This window comes from Physeter macrocephalus, chromosome 14 (assembly GCF_002837175.3).
Source record: "Physeter macrocephalus isolate SW-GA chromosome 14, ASM283717v5, whole genome shotgun sequence".
Classification (NCBI taxonomy): Eukaryota; Metazoa; Chordata; class Mammalia; order Artiodactyla; family Physeteridae; genus Physeter; species Physeter macrocephalus.
This window is the reverse complement of record NC_041227.1, coordinates 17,639,290-17,653,978: the sequence shown is the minus strand read 5'-3', so window position 1 is coordinate 17,653,978 and position 14,689 is coordinate 17,639,290. Positions and strand designations below refer to the sequence as shown.

The 14,689-nt window shown below is 38.9% G+C and overlaps 1 protein-coding gene and 1 long non-coding RNA gene across 2 annotated transcripts in view; one reads left to right on the top strand and one right to left on the bottom strand.

Annotated features, from left to right (window-relative positions):
* Window positions 1-10,043, bottom strand: part of TOP1 (DNA topoisomerase I) — a 41,261-nt gene extending 31,218 nt beyond the window's left edge. Inside the window, exons 1-4 of the mRNA XM_055090940.1 lie at window positions 10,026-10,043; window positions 8,347-8,442; window positions 7,262-7,337; window positions 3,899-4,011 (exon numbers count right to left, since the gene is read on the bottom strand). The gene's annotated coding sequence lies outside the window, so the exon portion shown is untranslated. The remainder of the gene's footprint in view (window positions 1-3,898; window positions 4,012-7,261; window positions 7,338-8,346; window positions 8,443-10,025) is intronic.
* LOC102993168 (uncharacterized) overlaps window positions 1-14,689 on the top strand; it is a 56,114-nt gene that overhangs the window by 39,694 nt on the left and 1,731 nt on the right. The gene's annotated exons all lie outside the window — the stretch shown is intronic.

Genomic DNA, 14,689 nt, shown 5'->3' with positions numbered 1-14,689 from the left:
CAAAGGCCAGATGTTGTGATTCCACTGATTCAAGGTACCTAGATTAATCAAATTCACAGAGACAGAAAGTAGAATGGTAGTTACTGAGGGCGAGAAAAGGGGGAATGAAGGAGGGTTATTGATTAAAAGAGTTTCAGTTTTGTAAGGTGATGGGAATTCTGGAGACGGATGGTGGTGGGGATCACTGCACAACAAAGTGAATGTATTATAATACCACTTAACTGCACACTTCCCCCAGAATCTTTTACTCTCCCAATCAGAGAAAATACATATGTATGGATGGATGTGTGTACGGAGGTGAGATAAATTGCAAGAAGCCTATCTATAGCAGTCACAGAGTAACTGTATGGGGATCCAGAGCACCACGTTTTCCTTTATCCTAGGACTTGGTTCCATTCTTCTCATCAACTCCACTGTTTTGTTTTCTTTTTTTTTTTTTGGCTGCGCAGCACGGCTTGTGGGACCTTAGTTCCCTGACCAAGGATCAAACCTGGGCCTACAGCAGTTAAAGTGCAGAGTCCTAACTACTGGACCGCCAGGGAATTCCCAACTCCAGTGCTTTTTAATTCAGATTCCAACTTTTTATAATTCTTTTTATTCCATCACATTCATCCTGAGGGCTCACAGTAACTTCTTAACCATTTAAGCAAATTAAGAGATGCACTCAACACTAAACCTCAGTTTAAACAGAAAGAAAGAACATATCCTATGACACAAGCTGATATCATTGGATCAGCAACTACTACTATACAAATAAAAATAGTAGTGTTGGCCTTTTAAGGCCCCCATCAATGGTTCACCAACAAAGTTAAGAAAAACATGTACTTAATCACACTTAACACCATCAACAAACTCCCTAGTTTCTAGATATTCTCATGAAGAATCATCTGTTTAGAATAAACATGGGACTTATGTTCCAACAGGCCAACCCTGACACAAAAGTACACTCAACTCAAAGCAGAGCTGAAACCCTATATAGCTGCAACGAGTAACAGTTAAAAATAGGGGGAGCTGGGACTTCCCTGGTGGCGCAGTGGTTAAGAATTCTCCTGCCAATGCAGGCGACACGGGTTCGAGCCCTGGTCCGGGAAGATCCCACATGCCACATAGCAACTAAGCCCGTGTGCCACAACTACTGAGCCTGCACTCTAGGGCCCATATGCCACAACTACTGAGCCTGTGTGCTGCAACTACTGAAGCCCGCATGCTCTAGGGCCCATGTGCTGCAACTACTGAGCCCGTGTGCTGCAACTACTGAAGCCCATGTGCCTAGAGCCCGTGCTCTGCAACAAGAGAAGCCCACGCACCACAATGAAGAGTAGCCCCAGCTCGCCGCAACTAGAGAAAGGCTGTGTGCAGCAACGAAGACCCAACGCAGCCATAAACAAACAAATTAATTAAAAATAATAAAAAATAAATTTAAAATTTAAAAAATTTTTAAAAAATAGGGGGAGCTGGGTTTAATAGGTTTCTGTGAATGAGCCTGAGCATACTGCCACCACTTGTAACATTGTTTCCATGGAGAAAATGTGACACAGTAAAGAAACCCACAGGGATCCCGACCATTTTCCCATTCCCAAAATTACCAAGGAGGGAGAAAAGGCTCAAAGTTGGCTTGTTTTTTTCACATGAATAAGTCTATTACTCTGGAGGGGGCGGGAAGCAAAAGATCTACACATTTACCAAACTGGTAAAGGGTGTTAATTCTTTTAGTGAGATAGCTAGAGAGGTAGTAAAAATGAGAGTATCTGCCATTTAAGTTCACTGACTAGGCTCTCAGTGACAGTCACTGAGGACTGGACCACCGACTTCAGAATCTAACAGGCAAGCCTACAGTGACAGCAGGAAAGGGCAAGCGACAGATTAAGACGCCAGTCATTCCTGTTCTCTACTTCTAAAAACTTACAGTGGTAACTTCAAGCACTGTGCTTAAGAATGCACACGATTTAACAACCAGACTTGAGAAACGCATGCACTGGAGGCTGTAGCAAAGATTACTCAGCCTCAAACCTACCATCTTCAATGGTCCCACTTAAACCAAAACAAGAATAAAAACCATAGGTCACAAGTCTCTCAGAATTAAAGTGTGGTAACACTGACAAGAATTTCAACCACAGAAGCAAAATTAGGCTATTAGACCCTTCAGGGATACCTAATTCCACACACAAAAGGCTGGACTAGAAAAAGAGTACATCTGCTTCCAGGCTCAGTAAGAGCCAGGGCTCCAAAGGAAGGGGGAAGGCAAAAGAGAGCCTGTGATGACAAAGAAAGTACCTTGTTCACTCAATAAACTTACTGAGCACCCAACCACAGAACCCAGAGAGACATAACAAACTGACAAATTACTAACTCACCACTCCCAATAATAACCCCTGATTTATAGGATCACTTCATCTTAAAAAAAAAGTTTTTATTAAAGGTCATAAAAACCTTTCAATATTCCATCACTAAAAACTTTAATTTCAAAGGAAAAAAATGAAATAAAAATGAGGAAAATAAAAACACATGTTCTTTAGTTTTCTGACCGACCCCAGAAAGGCCCAGAGTTCCTTTGCTCTATATTTTTCCTTTACACTTTCCTTTTTTAACCCCACATATGTCCACACCAACAATGCCGATTGCACAGCTGTGCTGAGCCTTTCTGCCACTGCAGCTCTGTTCCTCTCAGCCACCTCTCTGGACACTAATGTTTCCCCTTTGCTCAGAGGTACTGGTGAGATTACTGATCTCTATTACAAAAGCCATAGAGTAAATGCATACCAATGGGTCTGGAACTCTACATACCAAACTACAAATAGTGGTTACCTCAAAGCTAGAAAAGAAAAATGGGAACGGGAGAAAGAAGGAAAGGGAAGTGTCATTTTTTTCTAACTCATATACCTCTGAATCACTGGAATTTTTTCAACATAAACACAAATCATGTATAGTATAGATGTAGTGGCTAAATACAAAGTTTTAAGAACAGCCAGTGTTAAAAATACAAGTTTATTTCAAAACTCTAAACATCTAGAAATAACCTGTTATTGCTAAACTGTCCTCCATTGAAGACTGTCTGAATCTTCACTCTCCACAGTGAAGAATGCCTGTTTTCTCATATTTACAACCCTAGATGTTTTGATACTTATTAATCTTCCCTAATCTGAGACACATTAAACAAAAAGATGTTTCATTTATTATTTTTCTTCGCATCTTTCTTTGCAACTTGTGAGTTTCACCATATTTTAAGATGTTTGTTAATCATTTATCTTCTTTAATGAGTTGCCTTTTCCTCATTTTTCTATCAGACTATTCCTTTCATTAATTGTTTTAAAAGACCATTTTTTTTTCATATTAGGAATCTTAGCCCATTGTAGTGCAAATATTTTCCTTTAGGATTTTTTTTTTAATGGCATGAGTTTGTTGATTTGCCATATAGAAGATTTTAATTTTATCAAATTTATAAATATTTTCCTTATGGCTCTGCTTATATGTCTTGCTTCAAAAGGTCTTCGTTATTCTACAATTATAAAAACATTGACCCAGGTTTTCTTGTGGAGGTTTGTTTTTTTAAACAAATAGGCAATTTCCCCAACATGATTTATAGAACAATCCATCTTTTCCCTCTCATTTTAAATGCAACTTTATTCATATGCTAAATTTCCATATATATATAGGACTTCTATAGTTCACTCTGTTCAATAGGGTGGGACATAGTATTGATATCCAACTGGGTAAGAGGTAGCTAATGTTCTCACTAGGTCCTGCAAAACTTATTTCAGAACGTTATTCCAGAGAGATTCTTTTAAGTACTTCCCTCCTCCCACAAATATCAAGCTATTCATTTTAATACTCAATATTCTTGTTTCATTAGGTTGTAGAATAAAAGAGCTAACATTTTAACACAGTGCTGAAATATTACCATTTCCACTTCTGTTCCTCTTCTTTCTTCGGCTTCTTTTTCTTACTATCTGGCTCAGGAACTTTTTTATCTTTATCTTTATCCTTATTCTTGGGTTTTTTCAATTTACCATCCTACAAAGAAACATGGTGAGAAAGCACTTAAATTAGGACCAATTACACTTCTCAAAGTAGTTTTGGGGAGCCATTTGACAGAAAAACTGGAATCGTGGAATATGAGAACTGGAGAAGTTCTTGAGTCCAATACTCTCAATTTGATAGATGAATAAAAATTTATTGGTACTTTTCTCTAAAGCGGTATTTCCTAAAACTCCCAGATACATGATTACCTGAGAAAGTAGTTAAAAACATTCATTCTGTAGGGGAAGAGACTGGGAAATTTTATTTTTTTAGCCTCAGTGGAGTTTGGGACAGAGTAATCCCAGTGTATTATCCTCACTTATTTTAAAATCTACTCATCTTTAAACCTCTTCTAATACCATCAAATAACAGGTACAGGAGACTTTTAATGTATTAAATATATAATTTGAAAGGAAATTTCTGATTGAGCCTGGGGGGGAAATACTTTATTACTGCTATTTGCATACACAAAGTCATGAAGCAGTAAGCAAGCAAGTACTTGGGAAGCCCTACAACAATTACCAATTCCCATGGTAGTATTTCTTTGAACTGTAACCCTAGATGAGCTGTCACAGTAGCACAGAAAAAGAACAAACATAAACAAGTATAATCCATCAATACAGGTGATCAATCTCAAAACACACACACACACACACACACACACACACACACACACAAACACACACACACACCCAGACAAATATGTGCTATTCAACAGGTGGGGGTCCTGCTTAACAGAATCTAAACTCTTCTGAAGAATATTTTCCTTTGTCCTAACTATTCAATATGATTTAAGTCTTTATTCAGCAAGTTTTATATAGCTATGAAAAATGGTTTTGAGTCATCTTAAAGTCAGTTACAGAATGGCAGAACTTGAAAGAACTTTATAGTTTGGTTTGACCTCTTCCAGTTATAGTCAAGGAAACTCTGAAACAGGTTTTGTCACTTGCTCAAGGTCAAAAAACTGCTATTGACTATGATGAGAGCCCAAGTTTACCAGAAAAATAATAGAATGTGACTCATGGGAATGGCTGGAATATATAAACATTCTAGGACTACACATGATAGGATGGTAATCAGATAAACTCAGGGAAAGCAAATGGCCTCCAGTGTGCAAAGAAGGGGAAAGACTACAGTACTACACATAGTTTAAAATAGGAATGGAGAATATAAACGTGTAAGTATGTCTGGTTAGAGAAAATACTAGAGAATCGCATTAATTCAGATAATGTTTACTGTTTAGGCTGAAACACACCACAGGAAAAGGAAATGTTTTTCAGTTAAGACATTCTCTAAACAGCTTCTGAACAGGCATGCAGATGGTTTCATCAGGAAACTACTGGCTACATCGTATGTTTTCAAGCCTCAAAATGGGATTATCAGTCACTAGGAGACTTCAGAACAATTCCCAGAAATGAGAAACACCATAGCCAGCAAGTGAGGTTTAATGACTGATCTTGCCATCTGGGGTCCCTACCACAATAAGACTGGGTATTAATTTAGTCTTTCAGCCTGCTTTTTTTCCCCTCCCCTGTAGGGAGAGGTTTGCTAAGACAATTAAATAAATGAAGTCAACCATTCTTTCTCCCAAATGGTTTTAACAGTTATTACTAACCTCTGTGAAACCCAGAGAAAGGTATTATTTTACATAAATGCAACATAAGCATAAAGGCAATATAGAACGCATGGAGAGCTAAAGTTTTACATTTCTTTATTGACTGGTCTGTACTGGTAATCTACATGAAAGTGGAGTGACTATCATACTCACTACTCAACATTTCACTCTCAATTCCCTGAGTTGGCTCTTATACACTTGAGCTTCTGCCAAGAACAGGCTAGTTGTCAGAAAAGCTACAATTCCCTAAATGCAGGCCCTGATCATCTCTCTACGGCTCACCTACTCATTCATATTCTTAATATGATTTCATTAAAGACACTCCTTCTGCCTTCTTGTGGATTTGGAGGATCAGCGAAGTTCCACAGGAAGCAGGATAACATGGCAGCTAGTGTGCTGGCTCTGGAATCAAACCACATGGGATCAAATCCCGGCTTTACCACTTGGTATCTGTGTGGCCTCAGGCAAATGATTTAACCTCTCCGTACCTCAGTTTCTGCATGTGTAAAATGGAGATAATAGTAGCAATATTTATCTCTAAGGACTGTTGTAAGGATTAAATAAAATGATACCTATAAAGCGTGAAGAATAGTGCCTGGCACACTGTAAGCATCTAGTACATTTAATTTGAATTATTAATATTATTACTACTATGATAGATTACATTTTTAAGACTCACTGCCCCTTACTATCACTATCTTTACTGACAATACTTCAAGCTATCAACTTTATACTTGTGAATCCATTTTGTCCAAGACAATGGCTAACCTCAAACGCAGCAAAGCTAATAACTTACTCAACCCCTTCTTCTCTTAGGAGAGTGCAAGATTAAGACCCCTGTGAATTTCTGACATCTTTTTCTTGAATTACTCGCCCACAGTTTTTAGTCCAAGAAATAGACAGTGTCAAAAGAAGGAACCATATTAGTATATGTTAAATCTACCACAAGCATCAAATAGAACCCTTAGAAAAGTACCTGAATTGAAACTGAGATTTTAAGGAAGGTTATAAGCTAGGAGAAGAAAGAAAAGAGGAAGAGTATATGTGTTTCAGACAGAAGAAAAAGCATGTGTTACATAAAGCCCTGAAGCACAAAAGAATCTGGTATGGAAAGAAACAAAGGAGGTCTGTGAGGCTGGAACAAGGTAAATTAGAGAAGAGGCACAAGATGCAGGGGCCAGATCGGAAGAAGTTGTAAAGAGCTTGGATTTAATCCTGTATCCAAGGGCCACCCATTTAAAGGACTTTAAATAGGGAGAGTTACCCAAAATGAGTGATGAGCAAGCTTTGTTAGATTTAAGAAAGCACTAAAAAACATTCCTAGGGAAAACTCTGCTGGGTTGTAAGCCAAAATATGATTTCTTGCTAATACTTCCCCTGTATGTATGAAGACAGCACAGTTTCTCCAAGAATATGTCAGTTGGCAGCATAGCTATGGGTAGACACCCAGGAAGGCCGAGATCTTAAAACAGTGCCGCAGCCACTGTAACACACTTAAGAGTTTTTCCCAGTGTTTCCTCTACAACAAAGCAATAAATTCCTAAAACCCATTTGGCCTTCAAAAGTTATTTTATGGAAAACTCCCTATTCCAAACTCAAGCCCCAAAGGGCCTAAGTCTCTTTACTAACCTCTTCTTCCTCTAGTTTTCGTTTCTTCTCTTTCTTGGTATCTTCTGTTTTAATTTTCTTAGGTTTATAATCAGCACTAGAAAGGGGAACATGAATACGCAGTTAACACAATTGTGACTCAGTAGTTCTCACCAATAGGATTAGGACCTCCAAACTCTTCTTGGCGGCCTCCAAGGCAGGCGTGGCTGCTATTACTCTTGGCTGGGCATTCTACAGTCAAGAACAGGAATGGAGAAAGTAAAGAAGGCCAGACCAAGGACCAATAGTTATAGTCCTATATAGAACAAAACAAACAACTTTATACTACACGCAGGCCTGGAAGGGAAGTGGAGTAGAGGGATACATACAAAAATAGACAACACTAGAAGGTAGAAATCTGGGAAGCACACACACAGGTCAACAATGGCTACCACAAAGTAGTAAATGGAAAAGAAAGGGGAGGAAAGAAATTCTCTATGAATTCTGAATATATACAAATGAGATCATTAAGTATTTCCCTCCTCCCTTTCCATCCATCTTCTACCATAAATCCTTTGTAGATTCCCAAAACATAATAAACTCTGCAAGACTGAAAATAATGAACAGGATTTAACCTCAATGACTGAACCTGAGAAAGAGGGTACATATAAGTCTCAAATAACTGTTTTAAGTAAGAGCAACTTTATTACTTCTATACATGGAAACTTCACTCAGAAGGTACTAACAGGCACAGATCCTAGGAAAAACTGCTTCAGCAATGAAAATTGATCTGTGGTAGGTGATGATAAATTTAAAGTAACTTAAATAATTTAAATATTCTTTGTGAATTCTGGATTATTTGAAATTCCAACAATAAATATGCATTACCTTTTTAATAAGAAAAAACATAAGAAAAGTGTAAATATATATTCTCCATTTAAGCCTCAGGCACACTACTTATTTATTTAGGAAACCCTATTTCTCATAATTCAAAGAGAAATCAGTCACCCAGTCTATTAATCACAAATTCCTAATGAGCAAAAGTCAGTTAATGCAGTTGTTCTGTGTATTACTGTCTAAACAACTCCTTTTTGTTTAAAAAAATTAAAGTAATAAGAAATACTCACTCATCCTCGTCTCGAGGTCTCTTTAATGGCTTTATATCCTCTCTAGGAGGAGCAAAATAGCCATCATCTTCAGGTTCATCTTTAATCAATGGTGGACTAAAGAGAAAAAAATTGCTAGTTAATGAGTGGTGGAACATCTACATTATATAAGTAATGCAAAGTAGCGGGAAGTAGCTAGTGGAAGGATAACAACATACATGTGTACATATTAAAAGGTTTTCCATGAGCACTTTTTCTCACTTAATTCTCACTACAACCCTGTGAGGTAGACAGTATTGATCTCAATTACAGATGAAGAGGCAATATCAAGGTTCGGGATCCAGACTCCTCACTCTCAGGATTCTTTCCACTACATCTTAGCTGTCTACGCCAACGGAACCCACACCACAACAGGAACAAACCAAAGTTGTTTCCTCCCCTTATTTGAGGGGTCTGTGTATCTGATCCCTCAAGCGATGTGAACTGATTATTTTAGTGCTCCAAAAGCTAAAATATAGCTTTCACAAAAATAGGAATAAAAATGTATTCCCCAAACTTAAGGCCCAAAACAAACTGAAGTCATTCTAAGCCAAATCTATTCACTGTTCAACTTCCTCCTTTGGTTTACTTACTTTATACACAGAAGAGTACCCTGTCCTATTTTTGTTAAGATTCTGCCTTCTGAATATAAAAAGATGATTCCGTTAGATGACTATCTTGAACCAAAAAGAGGAAGGAACAAGTTAAAAAACCAATGGGACCAGACTTCCCTTGGTGGCACAGTGGTTAAGAATCCACCTGCCATATATGCATGGGACACAGGTTTGAGCCCTGGTCCGGGAAGATCCCACATGCTGCGGAGCAACTAAGCAACTAAGTAGCCTCACAACTACTGAGCCTGTGCTCTAGAGCCCACGAGCCACAGCTACTGAGCCCACGTGCCACAACTACTGAAGCCCACATGCCTAGAGCCCGTGCTCTGCAACAAGAGAAGCCACCGCAATGAGAAGCCCGTGCACCGCAATGAAGAGTAGCCCCCGCTCACTGCAACTAGAGAAAGCCCGCGTGCAACAACGAAGACTCAACAAAACCATAAATAAGTGAGTGAATGAATGAATGAATAAATAAATACATTAAAACAAACAAACAAACAAACAACAACCAATGGGACCAGCAATCACCACAGCCTGGGATGTTTCCTGGCCTGGCACATCTTGTTGGAACTGCACTGCTCACAGCCAGAAGCATCTACAAAGCTAACTAACTCGGCAAAGGGAATGGCCTCCAGACACAAAGCCACTCATCTCTGGGGGGCCAAGGGATAAGCATCCAGATTTAGCTGCCAAAGAAAGGATATTCACAGGGTTTCAATGCTGTCCCGCCACCCCAGCCCCCACCCCAGGCATACTGGATCCCCGTGCTTGCATATGAATTTGAATGTTTAAACAGATTAGCTTTCTTTCCTTATTTATGCACACTCCCCACATGCTGACCTCTATAGCTGTTTCTCCCCATGACGAAAACCACTGACACAGCCCCAAGTGTCCAAAATCTCCAAAAGCTTTGTACCAGAAAGAAAGAAATGCTGCCATTTACCCAACTAGTTAAGTAAATGCTAGATCCTAGTACTGTCATGAGTGAAGTTAAAAACACTTGGGAAGGGTTAGTAGGCCTGAAGAAAGAATTTTTAAAACAATTACCAGAAAACTGTTCCATCCAGTGAAGCATGTGGATTCTCTACCACGATACAGATGCAAGTTTGAGAGCAGTCCAGCAAAGTGAACACAGAGACCACTGCCTCGAAGGGTGTGCTTCTGACCGTCTAGCCCAGAAAGTCTGAAACTGAACCCAAGACTCCACACCAAGTCCAGAGAGTCTAATCATATCTTAAAGTTCAAGGCAGTCTCCTGGCAGAAAATAGTTGCCCTGTGTTTAGTCACTGTTATCTAAGAAATCAGAATGCCCAGATTAGAGCTCTAATGCTTCTTGAATTTTACTATTCTGCATTCCTAGAACAGTTACAGAACATGCCTGAAGAGGGCACTTGCTTCTCCCTGGTCTAGGGACCCAGAGTAAATGGCACAATTTTCAAAAATGTTCTCAAACGAAACTGAAAGTTCAAAGTTTCAAGGAAGCAAAACTGTCAAAACACTTTGCCCTGGACTGTAATGCAAATACTCCTCACAACTCCTCGTAAATCCATCATGCCATTCAGTGGAGCAGGTGAGAATATATGATCATATAAGTTCTGGTTTTTTTGAAACCAGAGAAGACATTCGGGCTTATTTTAGGGAGTTGAGGCTGATGAGGAAAACAGAATCAAAATGGCCCCAAAAAGTAAAGGAGAAGTGACCTCTAGATTGTATTTTCCTTTCCTTCTGGAAAAGAGATAAAATATTTCTACTCAAATCTACACCTGTCCCTAAAATGCAAATCAAGTTAGTTTCTATATATGAGCCTCAGAATAGGGGCAATTCAGAGTAGGGGTTTTTCAGGGAACTCCAAAATTACTACTAAGTATAGAGTTTCTTTTGGGGGTGATGAAAATGTTCTGAAATTAGATAGGGATAATGGGGAGGTTATATAACCTTGTGAAATACTAAAAACCAATAAACTGTACCATTTAAAAGGGTATATTTTATGGAATGTTAAATAATATCTCAATTTAAAAAAGCTTCTTTCTGTCAACCTTCTCCACTCAAAACAGCCTTCTAGAAAATGTGCTGGTCAGTCTCACTAAATGGCACTCTAGAAATGCTCACATTGGCTTAGACCAAGTCCTTTCACTGCCAACTTCCTCGAAAACCTGGAGGTGGCCAGTCAGTGCATTTTAGGTAAGATCAGACAACACTGTAACGTGGGCAGCTGGCCTACTGGACGCACACAGAGAAAGAGAAGCCAAGGCAGCAGGGGAATCTTACCTAGAAAAGCCATTTTCCTTCTCCTTTTTTATTTTTGCATCCCCAGAGGCTCTAATCTGAAAGGTAAAACAACAGTAACTGATTAGTACCTTAAAAGGACTAACCTTGAAGAAGCCTCTACCTTACTTGAGATGATCTGGCTTCCACTCTTGGGGCATCTTGATCTCAGACTGACTCTTCTTGTTAGCAAAACTAAACAGGTGGACCAAAGGTCTTGACACTTTTCTAAGACTCCTTTTTTACAATTCTTCAGATGAACTGTCCAATTTACTGAGAAATGCTTCCCTTCAAAATGGTGGCTTTTTACCTTTAAATGATGGTAGGTCCCTCTCCCTCAATAAATATACTCCACCTTTCAAGGATTTGCCCTCAGCAGTGAAGACAGGAAATAAAAAACCAAAACAAAACAAAAAGGAGTACTTTATTTCCTATCTTCTCTGATTTAGGCAAAGTATATTTACGTTTGCCCTCCTTCAACTTTCCAGACATTACAAAAATCTTCACACACACACACACAGAGGAATACATATACATACACACACACACACACACAGAGGGTACCAATGGAAGAATACAAAAAATAGTACAGTGGCTGTCTCCAGAAAGGGAAAGATAGACGACAGTGATTTGAGGGTAAAAGGGAGATGTATTTCTCACTATTATTCCCTATTTCATATTGTCTGAATTTAGCAAGTCCGTCCAGCATTACCTTTTTAGAAACTAATATAAAAACTTTTTTTAAAAGTCTATGCACAGTACTACTACTTATTTACAGCCAGATGTACATGTCACATGTACCACCTTCTTCAGCCCAGGTGGAAAAAAACAGATTTTACCAGCAATGAGCTCATTAGGTTACAAGCATCCTACAAAGTTTGTTCTACAGAGATTTGGCTAGCAGAATTAATTTCCCCCATGAAAGAAAACTGACTTTCCCAGAAACCCTACATCCCTCAATTTATCCATTTGCCATATAAAGTAAGGTAATGATATGGATAGGTTTGGTGCATGAAATACAGTGGTAAAGGGCTTTGGTTTTCATAGTTTAAGACTCTGGTTGGCTCTGACGTCTCCTGACACAGAACTTTTTCACTCAAAGGCCAGGGAATCTTACTAGTCAATGAAGGTACTTTCAATACCTGCTTTTACAGGTAAGCAAAATGAAAAGTACATCCCACACCTCTTCATTCCCCACTGGAAAGTTCTGTACCTTTTCCTCCTTTCGTTTTTCCTTGTCTCTGTCTTTGTGTTTGTCTTTATGCTTCTCTGAACTTCCATCTTTGTGTTTGGTCTTCTCCTTCTCTTTGTGTTTCTTTTCAGAATCTTTATGTTCACTGTGAAAAATAAGGCACAAACAGTTAGCAGAGTAGGGACAAACACAATAGGGACCACAGGGTTCGTATCACAAGATTAACTCACAAGACACCCTGAGATAACATGAACCATGGAAACTTACAATGCTTTAAATAAATAGTCCTGACAGAAGGTTCAAGTAGAGGCTCTTGGCTACATCAGACTTTCTTTATCTTGCTTAATGTTTTAATTTTTTCAAAGGAGCAAAGGAATCAAATAGAAAAAACATAGTCATTCTAAACATACCAGGCCATTTTTTTAAGTTACTAAGACTATACAGCAAACCCACTGTATTTCTACAACATTCTACCAGCAGAAAACTATAATGAAAGCTCCAACTCGAGCTCTCACATCTGATGTGAGGAGGTAAAAACAGTTCACCAAAAATCATTTGGTGGCTCAGTGCCAGATGTGAGACATATCACAAATGTAGCCACGCCAGGGCTTTGTGAAGTCAGCAACCCAACACAGTCAGTATTTCCTGCCAGCTTAGGAAAAGCTAGTCACTTCTAGCTTTTCTAGCTAGGGCTTATAAATCCTGCTTGGTTCTTTCCTCAGAATAAGAAAAGATCCATCTAAAAGCAAGGGCATTTCCTGTGCTAAACATTTAAAGCCTTGCTTTTAAAGGGGTTTGTGGGCACACTGGTAGCACTGTAAAAAGGTGCCGCTTCTCTGGAAAACAAAATATGACATTACAAAACAAGAGCCATTAAAGTGTTCATATCCTGGGTCTAGCTCCTGGAGATTTCTCTCTGGGTAAAACATTACAGAGAGATGTTCATTTTGATGCCTCCCATGACAAAAAACAAACAAGAACAAATAAACAAACAAAAAAGCACCAAGAAACCAGATACAGCCTTGGTAAATAACAAGAGGGGGAAACTGTGATATATCAAAGCTATATATACATCACAGTTATCATTATCATTATGTAGCTGTTATGCTATAATTTGTGAGTCCTACAAATATACATGGAAAATGTTTATGACACAAATGGAAAAAAGGAATATATTACATGACTGCAGTTATATAAAAACATGCATGTAGACAAGGACTAAAGAGCAAAAATCACAAGCTGTATTTTAAGGTGAACACTGGATGACTATTTTCTTCAGTACACTGGGCAGGAGGTTTAGGGACCTTGCTCACCTCAGCAGTCAATATATTCCACAAGTTAACAAAAGAGAGCATGAATTCAAGTGCTATGAGTTGGGGGTCACCCCAGACACAGGACAGCTGACAGCAACCCCAGCTGACAGGGACAGTCAAACCTATAGGCAGCATCGGCTCTTGCCTTTCCCACCAGAGGCTGTATTTCCTATCTGTCACATTTACCACCTTCAGCCCAGGAGAAAAAAAATAGATTTTACCAGCAATGAGCTCATTAGGTTACAACCATCCCGCGAAGTTTGTTCTAAAGAGATTTGGCTAGCATACTCAGCTACATCAAAGGCCAAAAAGGGAGAAACAAATGATGGCGACCAGTTAGGTGAGAGCCCCAGAATGTGGATCAGGAGAGCATCGCTATCACTCACATCTCTGGGCACAAAAGGAGCCCCAACTAAAGATAGGAGTTTGGATAATAAATCAGCAGAAACTCTATGAAATCCAGCCAGGAGGGCAGGGGGACTAGTATAAACAGGACTACAGATTTAGGGAAGACCCAGAACTACCACAGATGGAAAATAAAGCAATGTCCACTTTCCTTGGTTGATGTACTCCTCCCTGTATGTTGTTCTCATTACGTTGTTATTTAGATGTGCCACACACTGAAAAATAACAAATTTCTATATGAGCACACTTTTCTTTTTAACTCTAGTATGCTTGGAAGCACATGATGATCAATTTTTCCCACCATGCTTTTTATTCTCAGCATTATTATGATGTCACTCTCTACTCAATGTGCTCGCTCTCATAATCTGTTTTTACCAAAACGCAATGTTTTATAAACAAATTTATCCTTTATTTTGTACAAAATGGCTCCCGATTACAATAACACTCTTACTTCCAGTTCTCATTAATTCTTCCAGCTTTAGAATGGTGGAAAAACAAAGTTGCCAAGATGCAATTGATTCTTTAGGAGTTTACAT